The 27,627-nt window shown below is 41.5% G+C and overlaps 1 protein-coding gene across 26 annotated transcripts in view; it reads right to left on the reverse strand.

Moving 5' to 3' along the window:
* The window catches only part of ADD3 (adducin 3), a 108,441-nt gene extending 88,052 nt beyond the window's left edge, over positions 1 to 20,389 (reverse strand). For 2 of the 26 annotated variants that reach the window (XM_068949676.1, XM_068949656.1), the window contains exon 1: positions 20,299 to 20,382. The gene's annotated coding sequence lies outside the window, so the exon portion shown is untranslated. Of the gene's footprint in view, positions 1 to 9,048; positions 9,145 to 19,368; positions 19,391 to 19,757; positions 20,127 to 20,298 lie in introns of those variants that run through there. The other 24 variants (XM_068949667.1, XM_068949657.1, XM_068949670.1 and 21 more) reach the window with 20 other exon arrangements.
* Between the last annotated feature and the right edge of the window lie 7,238 nt (positions 20,390 to 27,627).

Genomic DNA, 27,627 nt, shown 5'->3' on the forward strand with positions numbered 1-27,627 from the left:
ACATCTTTACTCTTAACAAGAACACTCTGGAACTGGATCAGATAAGGTCATCGTCATATGAATATTGAAACCATTGCTCAAGAAAAAGTCTCTCTCTACGTGTAATGATTTCACTCTTACTCCCTATGCACGTTCATATTCATCTAAAATAAAATTTAGAAAAAAACACAAATGAAAAGGTTCATTGTTACTAACGTTATTTATTGCCTTGGCCAAGTATTTATCAGATGAACTAAAGTAAGTGAAGCTAGGTCAACCGCCAGTGAAATCATTGAAATTAGCAGTTGTAAATAAAACAACCCCCTCCCCTAAGCTGTCTTTTAGTTGAATCTTTGAAAAATAAAACTAAGTTACTCTTTCAAAAGACATCATCACTTATTTATAGTTCAAGCTCAAGGCATGTATTTTATTGGTCTAGGTTATCTTTTCTAACCAACATATTCAAAAGGCTGTATTAAATGATAAAAAACAAGCTGAAGAATAAAAATCAAAGGCCACTGAGGGATGAATTTTTTTAAAACCTAAATATGGAACAGAAACATTTCTCATCTCTGAAACACTTCTCTCCCTACTGAATCTCTTCTTTTCTGATGTTCTCATTACTATGGACATATAATTCCTATTTTTGCCTCAGAAAAACAAAGTAAGGTGAAATGAAGAGAACTTCAATCTTAAAATCCTCTTAAGACCAGATAATTTAGAACCAACTACATTTACCTTTGGAGGCAGGGAGGATCTGACAACAGCATTCTTTCATAACTATTTGAAGTGTGCCAAGCAACTTCTAACCAGCAATTTAAACATCCATTACATTTGAATTAAGCATAATATTCAACAGGATTAAAAAAGGATAGTGTTGTATAAACATCGTCTTTAGGGATGGAGTCAGATTAATTCAAAGCATGATGAAAACTAGCTAACTGCTTTTTCAGAGAGGAGACAGGCTAGAACAGATAAACAAGAAAAACAGAGTAGAGATGAGCAAAGCATTTGCTGCTGTTCCACTGGGAAAGAATTATTTTAAGCTAGAGAGAATGTTAATGCATTTGAGCATAAATGCTCAGCAACGCTCTCACTCAAGTTTTTCCACAGAAAAAAAGGATGCACGACACAGGTAGGCAGCTTCACCCACACACAGTCTATGCAGTGTCTAAAAATTACTTCCAACAAAGTTCAACTGTTACATCCTCACTCAAAGAGAGGAGCCCACCCAAGTATGGGCACGCATCTAGTATTTATAACGGAACCTTTCTTAGCAAAGTTTTCTTAAACATACAAAAAAAAAAAATCCCAACACCAAAACCAGTCAAGTAAATCAAGAGCTTTTATTCTCAAGCCTACTTACAGGTAGCAGGTTGAAAAAATGAAGGAGGACTTTTTTTTTTTTTTTTTGGGGGGGGGGGGGGGAGAAACTGTTTTAAGGATCTAAAATATACAGGTGAATCTTGGGCACATTAAAGTCAATGGCAAAACTTCCATCCATTTACTAGATGCCAAATATTTCACACTAAGGGCTTCATTGTTTATGGAAAGGATGAACCCTAGCAGCTGTCACAAATGGGCTTTAAATATCATAAAAGGAGAGAGTTAACATATTGCAGCATTTACACAGCTCATATAAGAAAATTAATTAAAAAAAATTTCACAGCCCACATCTTTTCACAGGTTAAGCCAATATGCACATGGAATAGTTAAATATTACAGTAATCTGAATAACGAACCAAGAATTAAGCAGAGAATTGCTATCTGTACTATCACGGAGCTGACAGGATCCAAGGATCTAGGCCTCACTGCACACAGCATTTGCATGCAGGCATAGCAGCAGTGAACTGAATTCATGCGACTGAAATGGGGTACCTTAATTAGCCAGCTAAGTCCAAGTTATGACGCCTGCTTTATTTATTTTAAAAGCTTCCAACCTTCAATAGAGTTCCCCAGAAAGCAATTCAAAACAGAAGCTGACTAAGGAGAAAGCCTCAGCTGGCTAAGCGCTACAAATACCCTTCTCCCTTTCCTCTCTCCTTTAGGGATATAACCAAAGAAAGATGCTGTAACTCAAGAGAAAGTTTCAGTAGTTATATAGATCTAAGTCCAATGCACAAACCACAAAACATGCTACTACTATAGGCTATGCTACTACTACAAAACACACTTCATCTTACAAGTGAGAGAAGTTTTGACTGTTCTGCTTTATAAACCAATCAGAATAAGCTGAAGAGCAATCAAATTAATTCGAAAGCTACACAATTGCATATTAAATTACGTCTGTGCCAGCTTATTTTACCTCAAAGAACAAACAGCTACAAGGGAAAGACTACCAGATCCTCAAGAACTAAATATTGTCATTATCAAAGCAGGACCCTATTGCACAATAGGCATATTATGGCACAAGAAAAAAAGTTAATATGTTACGTTCATTAGAATTGATCATAACGCACAGTGTTAATGCACTGTAAATGCTAATCTCAACTCATATACGGCTTTTGGCTACAGGAGGAATCCAGTTTATGTCTTCCAAAGCACTGTGGAATTAGTCACTGTAAGGGCTTTTATTTTTACGACTGAGATGTTTCTGAAATCTGCAGAGAGTAGTGAAGAAATATGGGTAGAAAAGGAGTTAAAGTTATGCAGTTGAAATTGGGTGTGAGAAAGAGCCTTAAGAAAGGCTCTCTTGGATTTTTAGGGAATAAGGAAAGTAGTAATATGCATTGAAGAGTATGAAGAAATAGAGGTAAGAGCAAGATTTTTAATGTATGTTACAATTCAAAAAGTCGCACCCGATTTCATCAATATACAAATAAACAAAAGTTTCTTTGAGATTAAAAATAAGTACCCCAAAACATTTTAAAAGAATTAGAGGACATTAGAGCACTGGAGGACATCAGCACCTGGAGTTTTAACTTCAGTACCTTTACCGTGCTTCTGTGGTATCTATTAGTTCAAAAATGTCAAAGACAATATTTCCCGCCCCCTCCAAGTCTCCTTTGGAGCAGGTTTCCTTAACAGACTAAAGCTAACATTGTAACAGTAGTACGCAGGGAAAGATAATGTTAATAGCTAACAGACAGTTACAGCAAGTCAGAGATACAGCAGGGCTGAACTTCAGATACTCGCTGTTCCAGAACGTAGCACTTCTTGAAGAGCACAAACTGAGTGCTTGGAATAAGATTTCAACAACCTCAGGCACAACCAGATCTATTATACCGGCTTCAATTATACTCCTTTCAGGGAATCTGGATGTCTCCTGTTGAATTTACTGCTCTAATGGCATTTGAATCAGAGAGACTTCCTGAGTAAGCCAGAATTCAGGGTAAAAAGAACATGCATCAAAGATAGGATACAATGATTAAAAGTAGTTCCCAAATTGTCTGCTATTGGTCTTTCAGTTACTTTAGACACTCATGCGACTACAGTTTTAAATTCTGCTTAGAGCAAAATGAACTAATGCCAATGAAAAATTTGATGGAAAAATCCAACATCAGCCAAGTCTGGCATTGTTTATTTCAATTATATAGAATCATTATGTCCGGTCCTTGGATCCTCTTTATTATACCCTCATTTCCCCCGACTGAAGAAACCTCTGTAACAGAAAACCCTAAGGAGTCATAATTTAACAAAGACAGTATCCAAACTTGATACAGAGACTGTATGAATGAAGCCAGTAATCTGGGTATGGTTAGAGCTTAAAAAAAAAAAAAATTCCAACGGACAAAATGAAAACTACATTTGATAATAAATCTTCTTTTTATGAGTAAGCTTAATACCCTTCCTCTTGATACAAGAATGTAATACTATATTTCTTGCCAAGAAAGAAAAGACGGAAAACCCACACAGAATGAGAACCGTAAAAAAGAGAAGAAATAAACGTCAGATATACACATTATTTTCAATAAGTTTTCACATATAACCCATATCTCTGTTGACCAAGAGCTCTTTAAAAATACCAATACTTGAAATAAGTCTGCAGAAAACCAGTAGCGTAGAAGTACAATGGGGGGCAGGGGGAAGAGAGAGATAATTACATGGAAATTACTAACAAGTTACTTCCCAATAACCAGGTGGGCATATTACCCATGCTACTAACTCCCGTGTTCTGCTATCACAAAAAAAAAAAAAGCAACAGGCTACATGTGAAAACATCGCAATTATACACAGACAGAAACTAGGCTGGTAGAAAATATACAGGATGTTTCTCCTTACAGGAGACAAATGGCTAATTACAAATCTTAAATGAGGACAGTGTTTGCACCTAAATCCCCAGGCACCAGAGTTCTGACAGTCTGAAAGTTGCAAGTATTGTTCTTAGTGTTTATACATTAAAAAAGTATCCAATAAAACAAGCTCTAAATCATTCGGCTAGTCACATTTAAAATTGAGGAACTGGCAGTAAAATACTCATTATTTATCTTCAGCAAAAGCAGTGCAGGAAGACAATTGCTCCACTATTCAAACAAAATGTTACTGAATTATGTTGTTCAAAAGTAAACAAAGTTTTACAAAATAAAACTGTTTGTTCAACAAAAATAACCATCGCCCATTTGAAATAGATTTATACTCACAAGTGTTTTCTGAAGTTTGCCAGAACATTTAGAATTTAGAAGTAGGCATGCATGCACATATGAAGTTGCATGGGTCAGATGAATAATTTTCAGTAGTTCAACTACACACATAAACTAATAGACTATTGCACATACCTATTTGGAAGATTTCCCTACTTGCTTAAATCTTACTAAATGATAGGCCTACACCTAAAGGAAAATATAAGACAGCTCTGACAGCTTCTCTAACAAATACATTATGCCTTCATTAAACTACTTTCCAAAAGGAAAGCAGTTTCCTAGAACTAGGAAAACAGGACAGAAAGCATCAAAGAAAGTGCAACAGCTGTAAGTCTGAACCCGGCAGCAGATGATAGACAGATACCTGAATTATGAAGACTCAAGCACATCTTAGTGTTCTAAAGTTAAAATTATTTACTTGGTTTCTAAAAGTAAAATTATGTTTATTTTTATTTCTCCTCCTCCTGAACGTTCGTCAGCTAGAGTTAGCTGGTTTGTGGTTCACTGACAGCACTTTATGAGAAAGGAAGGGACATCTAAATTTTCAGGTTGAAAAAACATGTATTATTATGCTGCATCCCCTCAAGTAATAGTTGCCTAGGTATAAAATATCGTGTCTTCACTGATGAGGCAAAGTAGTTGTGTTTTGCATATTTATTGGAGACAACCCTGCTTGGTGACCTTGTGTGGCAAATGCAACTTCCATCCAGAACTTTACTACCAACGTTCTCTTGACTACAGTTATGAGCAAAATATTGATATCTTAGTTAAAAAAAAAAAAAATACACAAACAAATTTTTTGAAGAAGTCCACTTCAGTTACCCTGCTAAACTAGAACATGCGTTAAAGCTTATATCTCAGTGCTGCTATACTATCACATTCCCTAAGCCGAATTAATAGCTCTAAAAAGTATTCTTTATATGAAATGGGAAAATTAAGAATACAAACATTATTGATTAAATATCTATACAAGAAGTGTGTGATTAATACTTCCTCTGTGCTGCAGAGCACCAGCCAAACACTTCCAGAACTTAACTCCTCTTGTAAATAAATGTAGTGTCTACCAGAAATATAGGCAACATAAGCAAAACTCCAACAGCGGTTTCAAGATGCTATTTAAGCTACAAATCTCTGGTGCCCTTACGGAAAGCAGAGGCTTAAAAGATTAACATACATGTCTTTTGAGAAGTGTTTCAACTTTTCTTGCTCTATGAACAGACACATTTAAAATTGAGTTTAGGGTGGGTTTTTTTCCCCCACATTAAAGTTACCAGCTAATTAATAGCTAATATACAATTTAAGCTACAATTGACTACTAATTTTATTCTTTTCTTCTTGCCCTTACCCATAAGAAGAAAGACTATTTAATTTTTTCCCCCCTTTTAATTCAAGAGTGACAGGAATGTATCAAGTCAGCACATTATATTTGTAATTCCTGTTTTGCCTTCCATGTCCCATCTATACCAATCATACACAGTGCCTGAACTGTACAGGAACTAGTATAAGGTAATATTATATAGTACAGTATAGTTCCTGCTATAAGTCAGCACAGGTTTGAAGAACTATAGGGTGTCTCTTTTTGATTCCCCGAGCACCAAAAACACTTATCAACAGAAATCAAGTTCACATTGGGGGCAATACAGGCAGCAGGTACCAAAAAATTTTTCAGAAGCTCTTGCTGTTGAAAGTCAGTATCAGGTCGCTCAACATGCTGACACAGCCAGAGCTGTTATTTTTAAACACAGCCATAGTCTATTTAACTAAAGCATCTTTACTCTGACTGAGCCAGTATTACTTTCATAAGACTCCTTAAGTATCTACACTGAAGACTACATACTATATTAAACAAATATAAAACACAAACTTCTGAAGATGATGCTTCATTGTACTCATTCTCTCTACTTGAGCTTGTTGAACACGTTGTATATGTTCCATTTCTCATGTTAAAACTATATTGATTCTATTAGCCAAGAGCTTTTTGTAGACAAGTTGAAACAGGTCAAGAATTCATTACTCCTGTCTTGTATTCCTTCCTTCTGCTTGGGTTTTGGATAATTCAGAGATAAAAAGAAAGCTAAGGAAAGCACTGCAGCTTTTCTTACACACACAGCTGCAGCATCTACAAGCAGAAGTCTGCAGAAATGGCCCAGGAAGTAGAATGGGATGAGCTTATTTGATTTCAAAATCACCACCATCTGCAAAGGAAAGTTAGCATATGCTAATTTAAATAGTTAATGAACTGAAATTATTTCCTAGTATACTATTCCACTGTGCTGTTGGTCTTTTCAAAGCAAGTGTTTGGGTATTTGATGCAAGGACCTTGCTCCATCCTGTAAACAGCATACAGAAATCTTTTGAAATGTCATTTCTAACTCTTTCACAAGCAACTATTTCCTAAGGCTAAAAAATGCTGATAGTCACAAGAATATTGTAATACCTTTCTTCAAGAGATTATGGTCTAGAAGGAAGAAGGAAAAAAAAAAAAAAAAAAAAAAGAGGTCCAGGAAAAAACTACAAGGAAATGACACTGAGGAATATGAAGTGCTATTTACAAGACAGCTATTCACACTGAATACATATCATTTCGCACCTGCACAGAGACTAACCGGAACAATTTCAGTTAACTTAAACAGTAAACAGTTTTCTGCTGTTGGAGATTCAGCATTAACTTTGTTAAAAATAATTTTGTGCCAAATGTGTTAGTAGCAATTCTAGATTCTCCTTTGCATCACTTAACTGATGACTACCTGGATGGAAGGAGAAGGTAAGTAATACCAGTTTCAAAAGCATGCAAGAGACTGAAAGCTATGAATGCATGGTATTTTGAGAGGCAGTTTCTTCTACTCTAAAACAATTTATTCGTACATGTTTTCTTCAGTGTAGTTGTTACTACTTTGTATATAAAGTTGCCTTGTAAACTTATACATAAATTCATTACTAGGACCAAGCACAACCCACTCCTTTCCGTTCACCAAAGGAATAATTTGGTCTACACGTTGCAAACTGCTAACGTCAGAGACCAAGACACTTCGGCCTACCGTGATGCAAACAAGTTTTACTATGGCATAGTTAGCTTGCATTTCTTATACACAGCCATGAAAGAGATCCACAAATAAAGAGAGCAGTGTTACACACTGTTCAATAGATAGACCTGTTTTATTGTTTTTTACTACAACAGAAAATTTACTTATGTATCTTGCGCTACAGAAGGATGCTACTGATTCTGAAGGCAAGAGAAAGCTGTTCTAGAAAGCAAGCTTGCTAAGGCAGTTATGTATCTGCCACTTCCCCAACCACCCAAAAGCTTCATGCTACTTAGGACAGCCATTCACTGCTGGCCTTATCATGCACCCATGTCCCACTACCATGTGTCAGTTACACTCTGGCCAAAAAGAAGTTCAGTTCAGCAGACAGTTGACTCTCTATGGCAACCCTTTGCATACCAACCGGTATTGAGGCACTGGCTGTCGTAGGAAACGGCAGTATATAACCACCCACTATTGGAGTAGACTTAGCATGTACGATCGCAAGGATTTAGTTCACATATATCTTACACCCCAGCTATACTCCAACTCCCACATTAGGGGATACTAATGTTTGTAGTTCAGGGGATTCAGTCAGTTACTTTAACTCTTACATGAAATTGACTTCAAGCACTTGACTTAAAATGAGAAAACCTTAACTTACAAAAAGAGACACTGTGCTGTCTCTCCCATCCCGGCACACATATACGCTCCCTACTTCCATCTCCTTACGACAAGTGTTAAGAGTAGGAAGAAGAAAGGTCAACCAGATGTAGAGAAATATCTACTTTAACTCCCCCCACCCCCCCAAAAAAAAAATTGTCTAAGGATAGTAAAACAGGTAGATGTGCTTCAACACTTTCTGTATCTACAGCAACTTTTCTATTCTTTCTCTATATTTAATACACCAATTACATCAGTAAGTCCCACCTTCAGCTCGGTTGCCCCCATTTTTCTTTTTTCTGTGATACACCTTCATTCTTCCAACCGTCTTCTAGAACAGTAAATTCTCCACACTATTGGATAATAGGAGGGGCTTTTCAAAATTTGAGAGATTCTACCACCTTTTTCAGCCTCTTAAAAATTGCCATAAATACCAGTGGACAAAGAGGCTTCTGTTAGAATAATTGTCAAGCCTGCAAGGTTTCACTAAAATGCTTCAGTTATTCCAAAGAGCCTCCTTCTTAATATGACTCTTAACATAACCCTTGGAGTTCGAAAACTGGGGCGGGAGGGGGAAGGGGGAGAGGAAGCCTCATCTTTTTCATAGCTCTCTTTCAGGCACTGACCTACAACAAAAGCAGCTTTTTTTCCTGTTAGTTTCCTTGTACTAAGGACAACTTAAGCCTAATGCCTGCCATATCATATCTCAAAGCCTAGAGACATGGCTTCTCCATTCTTCTCACTTTCCTACAAACTAGTCCTCCTGCAAGAGGCTCAATTCATATTAAACAACTTCCACTTACATTCTTGCACAGACTGCATTCACTCCCTGGAGGAGGGTATTCTACTGCATTTTCACACTGAATTGCGTAAGTAACCAGTTCAGTCAGCAGCAGAGCCTGTACAAGAGAAGATGGGATGGACCACATGGTCAAAAGGAGGGAAGAGCAGGATGTCCCCTTTAGTTTGGTTGTTATATACAACCCAAATATACAGGACTAACTGTATTAAAAAGGTTGATGACGTTCACTGGAACTATGATATGTAGATTTCTTCTTATTTGACTAGGTTATTCACAGGATTACAAGGTTTTCATTTGTTTCTTTAGGTTTTTTTTTTTTTTTTTTTTTTAAGAGAGTGAAACTGAAAAAAAGTTTAGAGAGAAAATGAAATAACCTTGGAGTGAGGACATTACACTATGCCATGTCAACCACAAGTTTTTCCAACACAAATATATGCTAGTACACATTCTTCAAGTTAACTAATAAACAGGAGAGTCATAAAAAGCATTACTTAAACAATGCTTTTATACATTATGGCTGATAATACCGCAGCTTTAATTCCTTCTTTAAAGGATTGGTTATGTTCACTAAAACAATGGCAGCTGTATATTATTACAAAAAGAATAAATAAATGACCTTTATCTAACTTTAAACTATATAAAGGGGAGATTTTTACTTTCTTCAAACAGATTTTTATAACAAATCATCAGCAGATCGTTGGCTGAAGCTAAAAACTTTGTAATAGGTCCCTGTGAAATCTGAAACAAAAATATAGCAAAGGTGATCCTTCTGCAAAGAACCTTCTTGTCTTCATGTATGCTGTAAGAAAAGCTCTTTTAGCTCTGTCTCAGTAACAATCTCATTCACCTTAACCCTGGTAATAGTAAGAATGTTAGGCTTCTATGATAAAGGTAAATTTATTGCATAAAATACTTGTTAATTTATTGCATTAAATATTTGTTACTACACTTTTGCAGCAGGTTTGACAGTAGTAGCCAGGCTTTATTGTTACGTGGTACTCCTCAAGCTATTCTTCCTTCTTAAAGGCTAACTCAGGTTATAAATATGACTCCGCTATTCCTAATCCCACCATTAGCTAATTCATTCTAATTAACATTTCACAATCAGTGGAGAGCCTTACGCAAAATGCTAGCTAGCACTAACAGAAAAGGAGACAATGCAACTGAATTTTTATTTTTTTTAAACCCTACAGGAGAGATTTCAACCTTTTTATGTACGGAAATGTAGAAAATACTTCCAGTGTGGAGATAGGATCTCCTAAAAAACGTTGGGACAATCAGACTACTGTACTTTGTTCTCTCTTGTGGGCTTGTTCGAAATAGTTCATGGATCTAAGGCTGAAAACCACTGCCTTATAGAGACTGAGGTTCTTGGACAGGGTTGCCCATAGACGCATTGCTCTGCAGATACTCATGGGCTGAGCAGTCGAATTTCCCAGCTGCAGCAGAACGCGAGGCAGCAGAAGTTGCTGGCACTGAACTGCTGGGTTAGCTTAGGCCGCTGCACTCCTTGGCTAGAGAGCAGAAGGACCCCTGGCTATGTGCCGTCACGTCCTGCGCCTCATCCACACTCAGAGCTCTCCCTTCCTTTAGCTCAGAGTTATTGCATATATGTTTTCCAACTGAGGAAAGATTTTGTAATCTTTGCAACTAAGGTAAAATATTGCAAACTGTAGGACTGAAAGGTTGGCCGTCCTTGTTGGAGGACGTTTTTCTGGTATAGAGGACAACCCAAGACACCTAACATATTTTTCATTAGCTCGTCTGGGTCCATCATCACCAGAAAGATGGCATTTTGATCCAGGCAACGAGATACTATTTCAGACCTTTAAAAAAAAAAAAAAAAAAAAGTATTTTGAAGGAAACAGGTTGCCACTTGGCAATAAATTAAGTTACTTGATATGATTAGAAGTTCTGACATGGAATAACCAGGTCATGTTATGATGGTAAGAAAAAAAAAAACATTTTCTACTGATCAGACAGCAAAAATTTCCATATCAAATGAAGCAGTAGCTGAGGTCTTTGAATGGTCTTAGTCAAAGAGGTCTTAGTCAAAGAACTAAGCGGTCTTTGAAACTGCCTCTTCCTCAAGAGTTGTCTCAGGGCATGTAAAATTATGGATATTACTGTTCAAAAACATCTCTGCTTGAGCAAACACACACTAGAAGTGTAATGTGCATGTGTAAAATCATTTAAAGTAGAAGTACTTTAGTTTTTCCCAAGCGTTTGGCTCACAAGACATCTGACGTAAAAAAGGAACCCACATTGCCCTCTGCCACTTATTTAAGGGTACATTACCCAGGCACCTAAAAAAATATCTCCTACTATGCTTTACAGTTTAAATGCTTTAAATAAACAGAATTGTCCAAGTTCACATGTTTATAGTATTTAATATTTGTGTTTTAACTAGGAAGCTACCTGGATCCATTTCAAGCCTTTTTTTTCTTTTTTTTTTTTTTAATTAACTGTTTTTGAATACAGATTCACTCATGTTAGCACTATGCAGATGTATTCAATCCCTTAGCATGCTGCAAAATTATTTAAGCAAAGTTCTAAAGGGAGGAAAAAAAGGGGGAGGGCAGAATCTGACTGCCAGACTTTTTTTTTTTTTAAATCATTATTATTACTACAAGGTAACTCCCCCCCATGTGGTCTAGAATCAAGCAAAATAAATCTATTTAGAGTTTAAAAAAACACAAATGTCAATGTCTTTGACAATTATCCTGTCCATTTCTTATTTTTAGCTCAATATTTGACCCATCATTTTGATTGGGTTGATAAGGGGAAAAAACAACCCTATAAAATGGACTTTGCTAGCTACAGGCATTCTTTGTTTTATTAAACATAGTACTAGCCATTATTAAAGGAAATATCACAACTGGACTTTATTTTTCTCCCTCAGCTGCACAGGATTATATCTTTGCAACAAAAATAGTTACAAAAATGTTATCAAATGATCTACTTTGGACATTTCATATTAAAGATGGAATTCTTTGTTCCAAGTAATACATTCAGAGATATCTGCCAAGCATTTCAACTTTGTCATTTCAGACTCTAAGCTATTTAACATAGAGCTTGCACGTGCCTTTTGAATGCCAAGTCAGCTATGCGTCAAAGACAAATAACTCTGATTATTCAATCCATAACAATCAGCAAGTCAATAAGAAATCTCATTTGTATTCAGTAGTATGTCCATCGATGGGAAGGAAAAAAACCAACGTACACACAGAATCTTTCATAACGTCAAACATTTTAGGAATGAGTAAATCACACAATCTTTGACCTGAAAACATATCAGTTTGCCCTAAAAGACAGCTTCTATTAGTAAGTGAACCAAAAGCAAAGAACATCTTAGCTTTTTGCCTTCTATCCTGAAGGTAAGGACAAAAAAGAAGGAAAAAAAACATATGCATCACTAAAGGAGTTTTGCCTTTGCATATAGTTTTTACATAAATATGCATTTAAAGAGAGTTACCATACAAAAGTCAAAAATTCCACAGATTAACTGCCAACATTATGAAGACAATTACTCCCCAATAGGGTATACAGTGCAATGCTTCATGTAAAACAGATCTGAAACACGATGGGCTTGTGAGCACTACCACAATTTTGCTTAATCGTGGTAGAAATACCTACTTGACTAATTATTCACTTATTATGACAGTAATATTACATCATATGGGCTAATAATTGTATTCAGTTAACAAGGGAGCTCCAGCTGCTAACTTTATATATAAAGACAGCTTCTTGCACCCTAAATTTCAGCACTGTCATAAAAATGGCAGATAATACACCTGAAAAGAACCCTAAGAGAACATTTAATCTTATCCTCCACAGGGTACAATATGGCACAATCTCAAAATAAAGTTTGAATGCTCTAAGAATTAAGAACTTCAGTTCAATGTTCTAGGTTTTTAAAGATGCTCAGGAAGTATGGTAGGTTGTCTGCTGTGTAGCAGTAACTAGTTTATTAAAAGAAAAAGCCAGGACAACTAACCGGCTTAGATCATACCTCACTAAAACAAAAACTCCTGTTTCACCTTTGTCCAGGAACCTGGAAAAATTATACAATTCAAAAGCACTCTTGAAGACAGTCTGTATCTGATTCAGGAAAAACAAATACATTTGCCGCACTACTTTTGTGTCATTTTATTTGGTTCTAGACAGAGCTGGATGTACTGCCTAGTATTGTGCACTGTTTCCATCTTAAGATCCCATTTTCAGTTTCACTTAATTTTTTTTTCAGATGTTAGGTTGAAGGTTGCCTGTGTGAAGCATCTGCTATATTTGATTGGAGCAAAAATGCTTTTGCTCTTCTTGCCACGAGCGCTCATAAATATACTTTTACATGTTATAATTTAATATGAATTTGTAAATACAGGGTATTGTCTTTGGAAAGCTTTATCTAGCTTTTGAATGCTTGATTTTTGGCCTAACTGCTGTTCTTTTTAAATACATTTTTTTAAAATATATAAATTCATAATGATTAAAATGTGGGTGAAGCAGTTCAGTTGATTCATGAACTAGGCTACTGAACCAGACCCTTATAGAAAGGCCGAGATATCAACCTGTGGTCTCACTAACAGCCTCCAACGTGCCTTCAACCAACCTGCCACATTGTGTCTTAGAGGAGGCCAGAACAGTTGTTTGGCCACCACACATTATCCAAATACTGAAAAATCTCCCTCCAGTGGCTGTCCACTGCTCAGAGGCTGTTGGAGAACGGGGAAGAGCTAGAGCAGAAATCTGGCAGCTGTGACTGCCATCACAATGAGAGAAAAGCACCTGATGCACGTGAAAGCTCCAAAGTATACATTCTTCCATACAGGTTGCCAAGGAAATGCTGGGATACTGAATTATTTGAAACAACATACATAATATCAGCAATCCCCCAGACCTCAGCCAACTGAAGTCATTTCTAAATTAACAAAAAGTATACTTGAATCCTACAGGCAACTTCAGTACCAAATTGCTTCCCCAGAGTTCCAACGAGACCTCTAGAGCCCTTAAAAAAACTTTTTCACCAAAAGCCTGCACAGCCCACATTTGGAAAAAAAAGCAAGTAAACACTACTTCAGATTATACTTTTCCTGTCTTGTTCTTCCTCATACGAGGAAGGAAAGCTTTATCCAATATCCTCTCTGTTATGCACTATTTACCTTCCAGAAGGACATGCACAGGAAACCTTCCTTGAGTGGTAAGCACCTTGCTTACTGAACTGATATTTCCTATACTTCTGCAAACGCGAGAAGGTGCTGTTCCAGCTGGCCTCTAAACTGTGTCATATTTAATGCAATTGCTCTGAATGCAAAGACATAGATGATAGGCTGGATGACATGCTTATTTTCTACAAAAAAAAAAAAAGCAATTGAGAATGAAAAATCTGAAGTATTGAGACTAGTTATTGCACAAACGGATGAAGATAAGCGCAAATTTTCATAGCGATTCAACAGAATCCTCTTAGTTTGGCCAACGCAGACAGTTCAGCATTTGGTTGAACCACTGGCCACTATTAACACCAACACAATTCCGAAGATTTATTCGGGGCAGCATTTTGACAAGAGAAGCAGAGAGGAGCAATGTCACAAGGATTCAGTTCTTCCACATTCAAGGTCACTATGGATTTCAGTTGGAGAAGAACTTCACGAGGCACCGATTTCACTATAGAAAAGGGATTTTACCAGTTGTTAGCTCCTGCGAGTCAAGGAAAAAAAAAAAAGTAAAAAGCTACAAAGCAACCCGTAGCTCTCATACAGGTTGGCCAGTTGACTGATCTTTACCTCAACTTGCTAACTTATATGAAAACTTCCTGCTGCTCTGATGGCAGGAGGATTTCTACACATGACACATTAGACACAAAGCAAGAAAAGACTTTCTTCCTAGCAAAGACCAGAGCAGTTTAGAAGACTGGAACAATGAATGACACTATTATAATATTTCCTTCTATACCACTTTGTACCAACTGTTTGTATCCTCATTAAGAAGAATATACCTGACTACCATTTGAATGACATAAGAGTCATTACTATAATTAATATGCTCGACGAGTCCTGACTGAATACTTACCTAAGTGACATACATCAAACTGAAGATCCAGGAGAAAAAGAACCACCATCACTCGCAAACTAAGGCTTGAAGCTTTCAAAGCCTTCCCTCACTAACTTTTCAGTTAATCCCAAGAAAGCCTTAAGGTTTAAAAAGAAACTATTTTCCAGTTTATTAATGATTTTGAGTGACAAATCAACACTTTAGTGTAGATTAAAACCATGCCATAGTTAAAGGCACTTTCATATCTCAACAAAATCTATTAATGCAGTTAACTTGGTTTGTCTTAGCTAACAATCTAGACCAAAAAAACACCACAGGTATTTGCTACAATATCTTTAAAGGACATAACCTCAAAAGAGGATTTGATTTATGTAGTGTACATTGACTTGTATTACCTTGAATGTGGAAGAGCAACAAAAGTGTTTCCCCATATGCCAATTGTCTGAAAGGTAATATAGGAAGTAGATCTGTTTGCCACTGAGTTTATTCTAACGTTAACACACAATGAATACATTACTGCTTGTTCCCTAAGGGTAAAGCAGCTTTTATTCATTATCATGTACCAAAAAAAAATGCTACAGAAAGGACACCACCCCCAAGAAACACAACAGAAGCCGTACCACCATCTCCTTTTCAAATAAGGCAACCAACATTTCAAAACACAACCTGAAGAAAACCCAGTGACTTAATAGGAAGTAATGTTATTTAATAATATATATCACATTCTCAGTCAATACCAAAACAATGACCTACTCGGTTTTTGAGACAGCAGCGCTATGAGGTCACAACATTGATTTAAAAGAGAAATAATAGCCAGAGGTTGCTATGGCCACTGACGTTACAGAACGGTTCTTAAAAGTGAAATTTTTCCTCCAGTTTAAAACCTAGTAAAGGCAATGTTACACATCTGCTCAAGGTCATACAAATTATTTTTCTAAATTAAAATTATTTTTAGGAGAGTTATCATTTTAACACCATCCACTGTGCAGCAGTTTGGGAAGGACATTTGTTGGTTTTAAACTAGCAAGAACAATTTTAACATGGGAAAAATGTAGTAGCTTTCTGTCTTTTCTGTTTTCAATCTGTAAGACATTCCACTTACAAAAGGAAACAAACATTTGTCAGTCTTAAAGTATTTTTCATCTTTGTTATCTTACATTTTAAGTTTTGACACTTTTCAAGGCAAACAGTGTCTTACACCAGGCCATTTGGCCTGTAACACGTTGTGGTGAAAGAAAGCAGGCACCTCTGCATTCAGTGTCACCTCTAACACCACATTCAGCAGAGAAACTTCCAGTATTTAAACTGAATTCAGCTCTTTTCATTCAGACAACATATGCAGCCATATCTAACAAACTGTACTCATTCACAAAACAGTAGAGAGCCGATAAAAGAGCTCAAGCGTACCTTGTTGACCGTGGCAGTGAAACAGCCCGATTCACCCAGCCCACTAAATCCACCTCCTCTCTGCAGCCACTGTGAATAGCCTCTGGTGTGAAACACGCAAACTGGACCTCCTCATCAGATTAGATGATCACAGAGTAAACAGCCTAACTGCATACCATCCTAAAAATCATCATTTTCTTAAATAAAAATTAGTTGGCTGCCTCAGTCCTCAGGCAAGAGTCAAGGGTAACGACTGATTTCACTATGATGCCACTAAATCTCAAGACACCCTGAAGCACAGCAGCACTCTATTTATTGGTCGAGAATCAAGGACGTGCTTCATCATCATCATGGAGTACCAGCCTTAACCACTAAACACTTAGTTCCTAAACAGCCCACTCCTTGCTCCTTAATTTGGGCTCTGCATTCTCCTAGTGAAAATTAAACGCAACTAAGTAATAATTTCATCCCCAAAAATGTGAAAACTTCTAAAACTGGTAGCATGAAAACTTCGGAAGCTAAAACTGTTACATGCTATTAATCAGCACTTCGACAAAAGACAGAATTAACATTTTACTGCATTGAAGAGACCATGTCCTTACTCAACATAGCATTAACCAACTCTTTCTAATAATGGCCCAAGACCCCACCGCATTCCCAGAGTTCATACTTTCATTCTTCATCAACTACTGGATGTCACTAAAGAAGTCTCAAATGAAGTAAATGCCTTTTCAGCCAAGTAATTTAAATGACTGGGCTTACACAACAGCTCTACAAAGAATTCACTGGTACCATGGAAGTGCCATTAAACTACAGCACAGAGGCAAAAGTGAGCGAGAAGGGGATGGAGGGAACCTTTTAAAGCAGATCTGTTGCCAGAGGAATCATGTGCAAAAATCCCCCTAGCAGGTTTGCGAAGCACCATCTATATCCCTCTGCAGCAGCCATAGCCACCCCTTCCTAGCATATCATATTTGGCCATGTACCTGCCACATTTAGTCTTTATTGCAGTTGGTAGCAACCGCAACAGGAGTCAGATTGGACAACCTGAAGTTTCCCTGATCATGGCAAGACCCCTTTTCATAGGCTGATGTCACGTTTATCAACTTCATTCCTCTGACACCAAAGCCGATTTAAGCAACAACTTATCCTGCACAGTAAGTCATCCAAGCCAATTATTTTTTGTCCCAGTAACTCATCACCATTAACTTTAAGTTCATTTGTTTTAGAACTTATTGCTCCACGTAGCAGCACAACACAGATGAGGCATAATTTTAGGCATTTTTCCTCTGCTTACTGTCATATCACTACCCTTAACGTGGTCCAGTACTCATGAATGAAAACCAGCTGGCTCAGGCTTAATCCACATGTAACATAATGGTGCTGAGAAGACAGTATCAAAAGCAAGAAACCCAAATGTTTTAAAGCAAAGGTACAAAGAGCTGGCCACCTCCAGAAATGGCAAGGGCGCTCTTTGTTTTTAAACCATGCTCTACACTCATTACAAAAAGCCAGTTCAAGGCCTCACCACTAAAATCAAGTCATTTGGTAATGCAGACACCGCCTATCTGCCAGAGAGCCCCAGAGTCCAGGATGAAAACTAATTTATAAATCCACTTTGTATTCAAAAATAAACTTTCAAAAGTGGGAAGAAAGTTTTCTTGGAGGTGAGTCTGAAACTGGGGAACAAAATCCCAAAGGCCTATCATAACCTTCATTACTGGACCCTAAAGTGCAAGACACAAATCTTGATTTTTGTCTTTGTCTATATGAACACATAGCAACACATAACAACAACAACAAAAAAAACCTAAACTGTTAACAAAACACTACACTATACGGCCACAATTAATCCCCTGAGAAGAGAGAGAGTGAAAAAATGAACTATACACGACAGATGTTAGCCACATCACTAGGTACAATTCTGGCAGACATGCAAATATTGCAGGGATGAGAATATACGTGCCTGTGCTTTGAAATGGTATCCTTAAGCTCGGTACACCCTTCTAAATAGCAAAGGTGGAGCTGTATATGATTAGATATTTAGAAAGCCTTAAAATTTATGTTCTATGCGAGAACTAGAAGTTTTCTGGGTCTCATTTGGACTCTTGAGCCTTGCACGGGAGCAAAGCCAGACCATAATTATAATAATTACTTCCAAGGTTTCATTTGACTAATAGAGTTTCTAAACAGAGGCGCATTATTAAAAGCACTGTTCTTCTTAGCTCAGCACTGAAGCAAAAACAGGCGAAAGACAGTGCTGTAGCATCTCCTGTCTGGAAAGCTTGTGCATACCTGCAGTGAAGCTCCGCGGTGATCATATCAACGAGAGCAAGTACATTTCAACCTGTACCACCTCACTCATCCCGGTAGGGAAGGACAGCGGGGGAGGAAAAAAAAAAAAAAAACCCTATGCTCATGGCTTTTTGTGTGCGTGTGAAAGCCTGGAAGCAAAATGACACGAACTCACAGCTTTGAAAGCGACTGCCGTGGGGCACTCCCTCGGTTTTTAGTTCCTTTTAGCCGAGGCAGGTGTGCCATTAGGAAGGAGCAGCACAGAGAGCTGAGAGCCACCGGAGACGGCGGCAGGGCCCCCGGACGCGGCGCTCCGCAGAACCGCGCTCCGCTCCGCGTAGCGCTGGACATGTTAACGCGGCCCTCGGCCTTTGTCCGCCGAGGCGCGCAGCCCCCAGCGCACCGGCCCCAAGCGCGCCCAGAAAGACAACGCGCTGCATTAGACCCGCGCAAACTTCACGCTCGCCAGGCGGCGGCGGCGGCGGCGGCGGCGGGGGGGGGGGGGGGGGGGACACCAGACATTTTAGGGTCTGTCTGTTTACGCAGGAACGCAGAGCGAGCCCGCTGGCCGCGCCGCCGGCATTCAGCCTACCTCCTCTCTGGCTTAAAACTTCCTCTCCTGAGCAGCGGCAGCGCCGCCGCCGCCCTCCCCACACTGCAGCATCCCGGCCAGCCCCGCCGCAGCCACCCGCGAGGAGACATTTTGCGGCCAAGTTCAGACGAGCCGCCAGCCTCCCCCCCCCCCCCCCGCGCCCCGGTGCCGTCCCACCCCGGCCGTTAAACCGCCGCGCGCGCGCGGCCCCGGGCGGGCAGCGGCGGCCGGGGTGGGGGGGGAAGGGGGAGGGCAACAACGCCGCCGCGGCGGAGGGGCGCGGAGCGGGGCTGCCCCCGCGGCGGGGCGAGGGAGGCCGGCCGGGAAGCGCCCCTGTCCCGACTCCCCCCCCCCCCCCAACCCGCGCGGGGCCTCCGCGGCGGCGTTACCTCGGGAGGGAGCGAGCGCGCTTTGTGCCTCAGTCCATGCCGCCGCCGCTCCCGCCTCCGGCAGCGCGGGCAGCCGCGGCACCTCCGCGGCGGGCGGGCGGGGGCGGAGGCGAGGGCGGGAGGGGGCGGCGCACTATGTGGCAGGAAGGGACACCTGAGCTCCTCCTCTCCGCGGCCGCCCGCCCGCCCGCCGCGGCTCACTATCTGGCAGCGCGCACCGAACCGCCGCCGCCGCCGCCCCTCCCCCAGTAACGCTCCGCCAAATTTGGAGCCGGGGAGGACACCGCGACCCCCGCTCCGCGGACTAGGGGCGGTGCGGTGCGGTGCAGCGCTGCGCTGCGCTCGCTGCGGCGGCGGGCAGGAGGCGGCGGCTCCGCAGCGGCGGAGGCGGGGGCCGGGCGCGGCCCCGCCCGCCTCCCGCCGCCGCGTCTCCCCGCCGCTGCCCTCCGCGCGGCCCCGCCGCCGCCGCCGCCGCCGGCTCCCTCCATTGTTACCGAGCCCAGGCGGGCCCCGGCGCCGGCGCCGCGCGGGACTCACGCACCTCTGCTCCGCGGGCGCGCTCCCATCGCCCAGCGCGGACCGCCGCCGCCTCCCCGCAGCGCCCAGCCCCGCCCCGCGCGCGGCTGCTGCGCGCCCGCGCTCCCGCCTCGCGCTGGGGCCGGGGCAGCGCGGCTCGTATTATCTTTTAAGGGATGTCCCGGGCGGTATTATCTGGCGCGAGCAGATCGGCTCGCGATGCGCGTTGCACCGCGGAGGGGCGGGGGGGAAGGCGCAAGAGGAGGGTGTATGTGCGTGTGTCTGTGTGTCGCGGGGGCGGGGGCGACCTGTTTTGAAATGGGTTTTAAAAGCGCGAGGTGGGCGCTGAGGGCTGCAAGACAGCAGAAGGCTGTTCCAGATGGCTTGTGCTGCCGAGGAGCAGGATCCCGCATCATCCGGGGTGGGGAAGGCAGAAGCAGCCCTCGCTAAAAAAAAAAGCTGCAGGGTGTGTGTGTGTGTGCGTGCAAAATGCAAATCGCCCTTTTGCAAAAGCTGTCCTTTCATTTTTGCTATGGCAGAGCTTGCTTACGTGATGTCTCTCTGTAACTGTTCTCCTTTGGAGCTGAAATCATCTCTTGTGCTGGTCCCCACCCAGAGTTACTGGTTTTTTGGTTTCAGGGTTTGTTTGCTTACATCTGAGCAGTTCTCACTGGCCATTTGGAGTCACAGAACTACTGGATGATACATATCCTTTATGTGCAAGAAAGTCTACGTTTTAATTATACACGTAATTATTTTAAAACCTCAGAATTGTCCAAAATAAGCTTTGAAGACTTAAAAGTTCCTTTTGAAGTCAGCAATATTGCTTACAGGTGTAAAATTACTCACACGACTAGCTTAGTGTAGGGTCAGCGACAAAACCTTTCAATTCTGCGTCCTACTTGCTTTTAAAGAGCTCCTGAGGGCTTCTGACCGTGGGGAAACGCGAGCAGGGCTGCAGCAAGGGAAGGGCACAGACAGCGTGTGCCCTTCTCGCACCTCACCCAAGAGGCTCCAGCCCTGCTGGCTGTTGCCACCACATCAGCGGGTGGGTGGCAGGTCCCTCTTAAATAGGTGAGCAAGACCATTCAGGAGCTGGAGCGGTCCCAGGAGAGAGAAGTGCTTGAGGCACCAAAATTTCCAGCCATGGCTTTGTGTCCAAGTCCTTTATTTGGATAGGCAGAGGGTTCGTAACATGTTTTAACTTTGCACAATGATGTCCAGTGCTGAGATGAACCTGTGCTGTGGGAATCAATATGCTCTGGTGAGTAAAAATGGGGTGAGGTGGTACAGCCCCTGTTGTTGGATACAAGACATCTAACTATCTGGTAGTTGTAGGAAATTAAAACTTACCTTGGGCACAGGAAGAATACGGAGGAGTGTGCTATGAAGGTGGACGTAACTGGTTTTCTTGTGTGTATTTATTCAGTATAACACTCGTGGGGTTAGTAGTGCTGTTTCTTGCCTATTTATCCCCTCTTTTTTGTTTTCCTTCGGAAAAAAAATAAAGCTGTATCATATTTTGATAAACTTTCAACCTGAAAAACCCGAGAAAAGCCAAAGTTAATTGTGTTTATGAAAGTGAGGTGATACTGCAGTGAAATCAGTGGTTCAAGGCTTATCTCAAATTCCACGCTTTGACCCAGATGCCTGTTTAGCTAGAGGACAGTGCCAGCACAAGAGTAATTGGGTATGAACGTATGGCCACCTACAAATTTTGGCTGGAAATTAGAGGAGGATTGTTGACCATTAGAGCAATTAGGCTGTAGAATAACCTTTTAGTAGGGGTGTTGGGAATGGAAAATCTCTCTGCTTTTGAACTGAAGCTTGTTAAAGTCATTATATGATGTTGTCTGCAATAGCAGAGGCTAGACTTGGTGTCTGAGGAGGTTGATGGGAGTGCTAAGGTGCTGTGTGACATTGACCACCCACCTTCAGATCTGAATTTCAGAGGCACCTGTCACCTATCCCAGCGGAAGGGTTTCAGTCGTGTAAAGATACTTTTAGTGCTTATTGTAGGGTGAGTTTTCTTCCCCTAGGCGCAAGGATAAGCTTTACAATTGCTTTAGTCCTAAAAAGATTACAGAGATGACAAATCCTCATGATTCAGGCCATAAATGGATTACAAGCAGGATCAAGAAGAAACTTTCCAGCGTGGGAGAGACTTTCCCCATCACTTGTGGAAGTTTTGTTCCTTCCTTCGAAACCACGTCAGGTGCTGCTGAAGGCTCGCTGTCCTCGGCCTCTACTCGTGAGGCAAGTCTCCACACTGCTGATCCTGGGGATGGCATGGTGCATGGAGGTGCTCCTGCCAGTGCTGTCTGCCTGCAGGCTGCTGCAGTGTAAAACCTGGTTCTGCAGAGCTGATGTAAGAGAGGTAACATCTACATGAAGGAGTATGGATAATAGCGAGGACTGTTGCTTTGAGTCAGACTGCATCTCAGTGTTTAAAAAAACCTTGACAAGTGAAGCCAAACTCATAGTAAGCTACCGCAGCGTTGCATTCTTGGAGAGTCAAAGCGGGCGCTCTCTTACCCTGTCCAGACTTAACTCCGTTTCTCCCTGTTTGCAGTGTCACTGAAACTCTCTCTCAATACACTTCCTGCATTCAGCTAAATACAACAAAAAATCTGTGTAACAGGTGAAGCGTTTGCCTTTTTGAGGACCCGATTCCACGGAAATACTTTGCCACTTTCGCCACTGCTGCAGCCTTTTCACCTTCTGTAAAGCCATGTGTCTCATCAGTGGACCTAGCTGAACTACTCATTAGAAACTTGGCCAAACCACAAACATTTGTTTCCTTACTTCATGCCAAACTCCGAGAAAGGAGGAGGGAGTGGCATGGAGCTCATGTTAATGAGTTCTTCATTCCCCACAGAGAGATAATCAGAGCGCTGCTCAGAGATTCATCAACGTTTTTTATTAGCACTTTAATGACCTACATGTTTTTTTTTTTTTTTAAGGAGTTACTTCAGCTAAGAGCTAGATAATTCCTCATGCAGCTGCGGTTTAGGAAGCAGCTCTGGGGACATGCATGCCAAATTACTTTAGCTCTAGTTTAAAAAAAAAAAAAAAAGACATACTCTAAGGCTTCCTGGGTGCTTCTTTTTTCAATCAAGGGCATTATGTCCTCAATCCATCTCTTCTGGGTTGTGTGGGGGTTTTTGCTTTCTTTTGCAATCATTACGGCTTTGAGAGCTGTATGGCAAAAATGCAAAGTGCTAATGGCACTGTACGTTCTCCATATGCAAAGGACTTAATAGCTCTCCGAACAACTGGCAGCACCTCTTAACAGCCGCAGCGAGGCAGGCTCCATCAGGGGCCAGGAAAGGTGTTTCCGGGCATGAGCACTGAACCTCTGCAGACCACGTCAGCTTCTGTTAGACAAGTGACAGTCACTAAATGCTGGGACCTGGATGCTTTCCCCCACTGCTCCAGGGTAAAGCCCTAGTCAAGACGCCTGCTGAGGCCCCTTGCACGCGGCAGGAGACCTTGCTGCAGCGATCCGTTCATTGCCATGGGAGCGGCGGCTGGAGAGCGCTCTCATGGAGGAGGCTGCTCAGAAATTACACCGAGTTCGATATTTGCAGGTTCTTTCTCAAGAAAGTTTCGCTGTAAGACCGTTACTATCCAACTTTAGTTTTTCTCTTATGAAACCCTGAACAGTTTGAGGCCTCTGTATTTGAAGAAGTATCTCTCTTCCTGTAACAAACTGCTATGGTGGAAGTCAATAAAGGCAGCTGCTCTGGAGCCCCTTTGGTTGGAAAGGGAGAGAGCTGCTGGCCTTACGCTGTCGCTTAGGAGTGCCCTTGGCTGGAAACTGCAGCACAATTTCTTCCCATGCCGCCCCCGCTCCCCAGTGGCCACATTTCCTTCTGGTCTTCTGGAGAGATCTGTGAGAATATATACATTAAAGGCAAGGAGCTAGTCAAATACTGCGGGATAATTGGGGTCTTATAGGAGTATTATACAGGAATACTATTTACTTTTTCCTGAATCGAACCCCAAGTGTTTCCTGTCAGACTTTAATACAATGGAACACAAATGTACAGTTCATTACGTTCACGTTTCCTCCAAAGCACAGTCTCTTTCCTTCGAACACAGAGGACAGGAAAGGATGCTTTCTGCCCCACTAGAGTCTGTCAACTGGCTTTGACTCATTTGAAACGGGTTTTGAAATAGTCAGCGTTCACTCTCTTCAGTAGGTTGTCTCACTTCTAATATACACTGCCTTAGGATCTGAGAGGTGTAAATGTGGAGGAATCCCTTTGAACTCAAGGCGAACTTCACTGGGGTAACATCAGCATGGATGGAAGCAAAATGAGGTCCCTGGGGAATAAAATGCTGACGCTGACGCTGGGGCCAGCGGGAGTTGGGGGGGGGGGGAGGGATCAAGATTCACACTAGTCTGGAAGAATAGTAGCTCGTATCATATTAAAAAAACATAGTTCTCATTTCCTCCTTATCCCTTCAGGACAGGAAAGAACATCCTGCTCTTCTAATATGACCAAAATACAAGTTATTTTTGGAAAACAAAAATCACATTCAGAGCACATTTTTAAGAAGACATCTCTAATCTATAATTCTGATGATGCATTTGGAGCACAGTACATCCTTTTGCAGCAAGAAATCCACAGTTATCAGCTCAGCATCATCTGAACTCAGGCAAAAGGTTTACATTCGTCCAGCAACAAATCAGGACTCCTTTGTTAGCATATTAACTGCGACTCGAAGCTAAACCACCCCCCCTATCTGGGTGTGCTGTCGCCAGACCTGCAGCGGGTGGGAAGTCCGTTACAGCTGCGTTTGTTCACCAGCTCGGGGAGAGGAGCAGGGAAGCAGCAGAGCGTAAGGTCATGGGCTCAGCGAGGGAATGCATGTGGATTCAGGCCTCGCAGACTTCTGAACTTGTACTGGACCCTGGTGTAAGCTTCCTCTTTCTTCTTCATTATCTCAAGACAAATTGGACCCAAGAGGAAGTTAGAGGCACCCTCCGCCCTTAGCAGCGACGAGCCTTTCCGCGTTGCACTCGTTGTTCTAACTGGATCCACCAGGGAACGGGTGGTGTCATCTCCTCCTGGACAGGACTTTTGAAGTTGAGAGCATAAAGTCAAATTCAGGACCCTTTGGCAGTTTGCTGCTTCTCATATGTGGTGAATCACTCGGAAGGACAGCACAGAGATGAAATCAGCCTCAAATTTGTTAATATAGATAAAAAGTAATAATTCAGAAATACAGTTTGATTGCTGATTCCGTATCAGTAACTGATGCTTCCACTGCCCCTCTTTTGAAGCAAGTAAACATCAAGAAAATATGTTAGCATGATCTCTAACAATAAGGATAAACAAATTGTAGAGGTTAATAATTTACTGTTTGATGATTAACAAACTGCTAGTATATTACAAAAAGAGTTCCTCTTTCCCTTTAAATATCATTCTTCACGTGTAAGACTTTAGCTCCTCTCAATGTCAAGGGCCTCAAATACCGAAGCAGACTCCTGGGAATGACCTCATATGTATTTTCTGAGTATATTCCCAGCGTTAGGATGGCCTCCTTTCAGCTGACTGAAAGCCAAGGGTGCAGGAGCTGGGTCCCCTCATGCGGGAGGCCACGAGATTTGCCGGCAGGATTCCCCCAAGCGCAGGACGGACGGGTCAATAGGCCGGACGCGGAGCTCTGGCACTCGCTCTGCCGAGCGCGTCAGCGCGTGCTCAGTATAATGTAGCTTTTGTCGCTGCAGTCACTGACAGCAGGCTCAAAAAATCCATCCAAAGATATTCCTATGAAGTCAGTAGATTAGTCATATACTTAAAGCACTGATTTCCCTGGCGGGACAAATTGTGGTCAGTGCTTTCCATAGTAAAGGACATCAGATTGCTTCTGCTGACTGTTTCAGTTTGTTCTCAGGCAGGAAGCAGAGGAGAGTGTTGCCTGATGGTCAGGTCTGTGCAAACAGACTGTGGAAACTCAAAACAAAACAAGTCAATCACGGAGGTATGTGCACAGCGTGCGAGAGAAAACTCTGCTTGTCTTTGCCCAGCAAATCCAAGTCATTTTTCAGAACATGTTTTAACCAGCTCAGAGTTTGTCTCTCCCTACTGTTGAGGTACCATAAATTGCAAAGTCAGTGGCTTTAACCGGGGGTATCTGAACTCTCTTGGACTCCGGTGGGGAAAGAGAAAAATGAATCTGCACAGCAGACTTCAGCGTTACAGCTGTTTCACTGAGGGAGATGAGGAAACTGTGGAGGAGGGAAAACACAAATCCCTTTTAAAAGCAATAATGTGTAATTTTATGTGGGATCACATATATGCTACAAAACAACACACAGATTGACTAAGAAAAGTTCTAAAAATGTTGAAGTGTTACACGGGAGAAGAGGAAGCTCAGACAACGGTGCAGAAAACAGGCCTTGGGTTGTCTGAAAGGAGATGGTGAAAACAAATCAAACACCAGCACAGTTGCCTGGGTTTCCGCAGGGCGGGAGATACATCAGTACAAATTAAGTATCTGCCCCCCTGTAGTTCTGCAAATGATCGGAAAGGATGTTAATGTTATTAATAAAAACAATAAACACGCCTATACTTATTACTTATTTGTAATAAGGTCTGGCTAACGTATAATTAGCAGGCTTCACAAGAAGTCTTTTACAAGCTTGGAGAATAGTCTCTTTGCCATGCTAAAGTTTACAGGAAAATTCCCATTGTTTCCATGTAGCTACAATTTCCCCATCAGTTTCTATACCCTAACATGAACTGACATTAACATATGCATCACATCATATAAATCCATGTGAACTATATATATACATATATCTACACACATAGACACACATTAGTTTTGTTTGATTATTTATTTTACAGGGGTAGTCTTTGATCAAAAATGCTTGTTTCCCAAGAGGCAGTAACACTGTTCTGCCAAGCAGGACAGTGAGTTATGTTGTGGATTTGTGGTATGTACACACAGCATTACAGGATTTAGCTGGTTTGAACACATCTAGTTGTGTGTGCTTGGTTGAGCTGGTCCCCTGTCTTTCTACTGGGACACTTTTCCTCATTGTTTGAGCGTGGCTTTAATGAGTTATTTAAACGTGTGCCCAGCTAAGGATATACACAGCCCAAGTGAGATCCACTGGACTGGAACATGTCCTTGTGTACCTGCTGGACTGAGCTCTTGATTTAGATCCCAGTGTCAAACATATGACATAGGGTGACACCAAATGGCATTGTACAAGACTGCAATTTGTGATAGCACTCCTCAGAAAGTTGGGGAGACTTTAGCCTTTAGTATAGGTCTTGGATGGTGAAGGATAGGACGATAGCACACAACTGTTCAGCTGACATTAAAGCAGATG

Source organism: Struthio camelus, chromosome 7 (genome assembly GCF_040807025.1).
Source record: "Struthio camelus isolate bStrCam1 chromosome 7, bStrCam1.hap1, whole genome shotgun sequence".
NCBI lineage: Eukaryota > Metazoa > Chordata > Aves > Struthioniformes > Struthionidae > Struthio > Struthio camelus.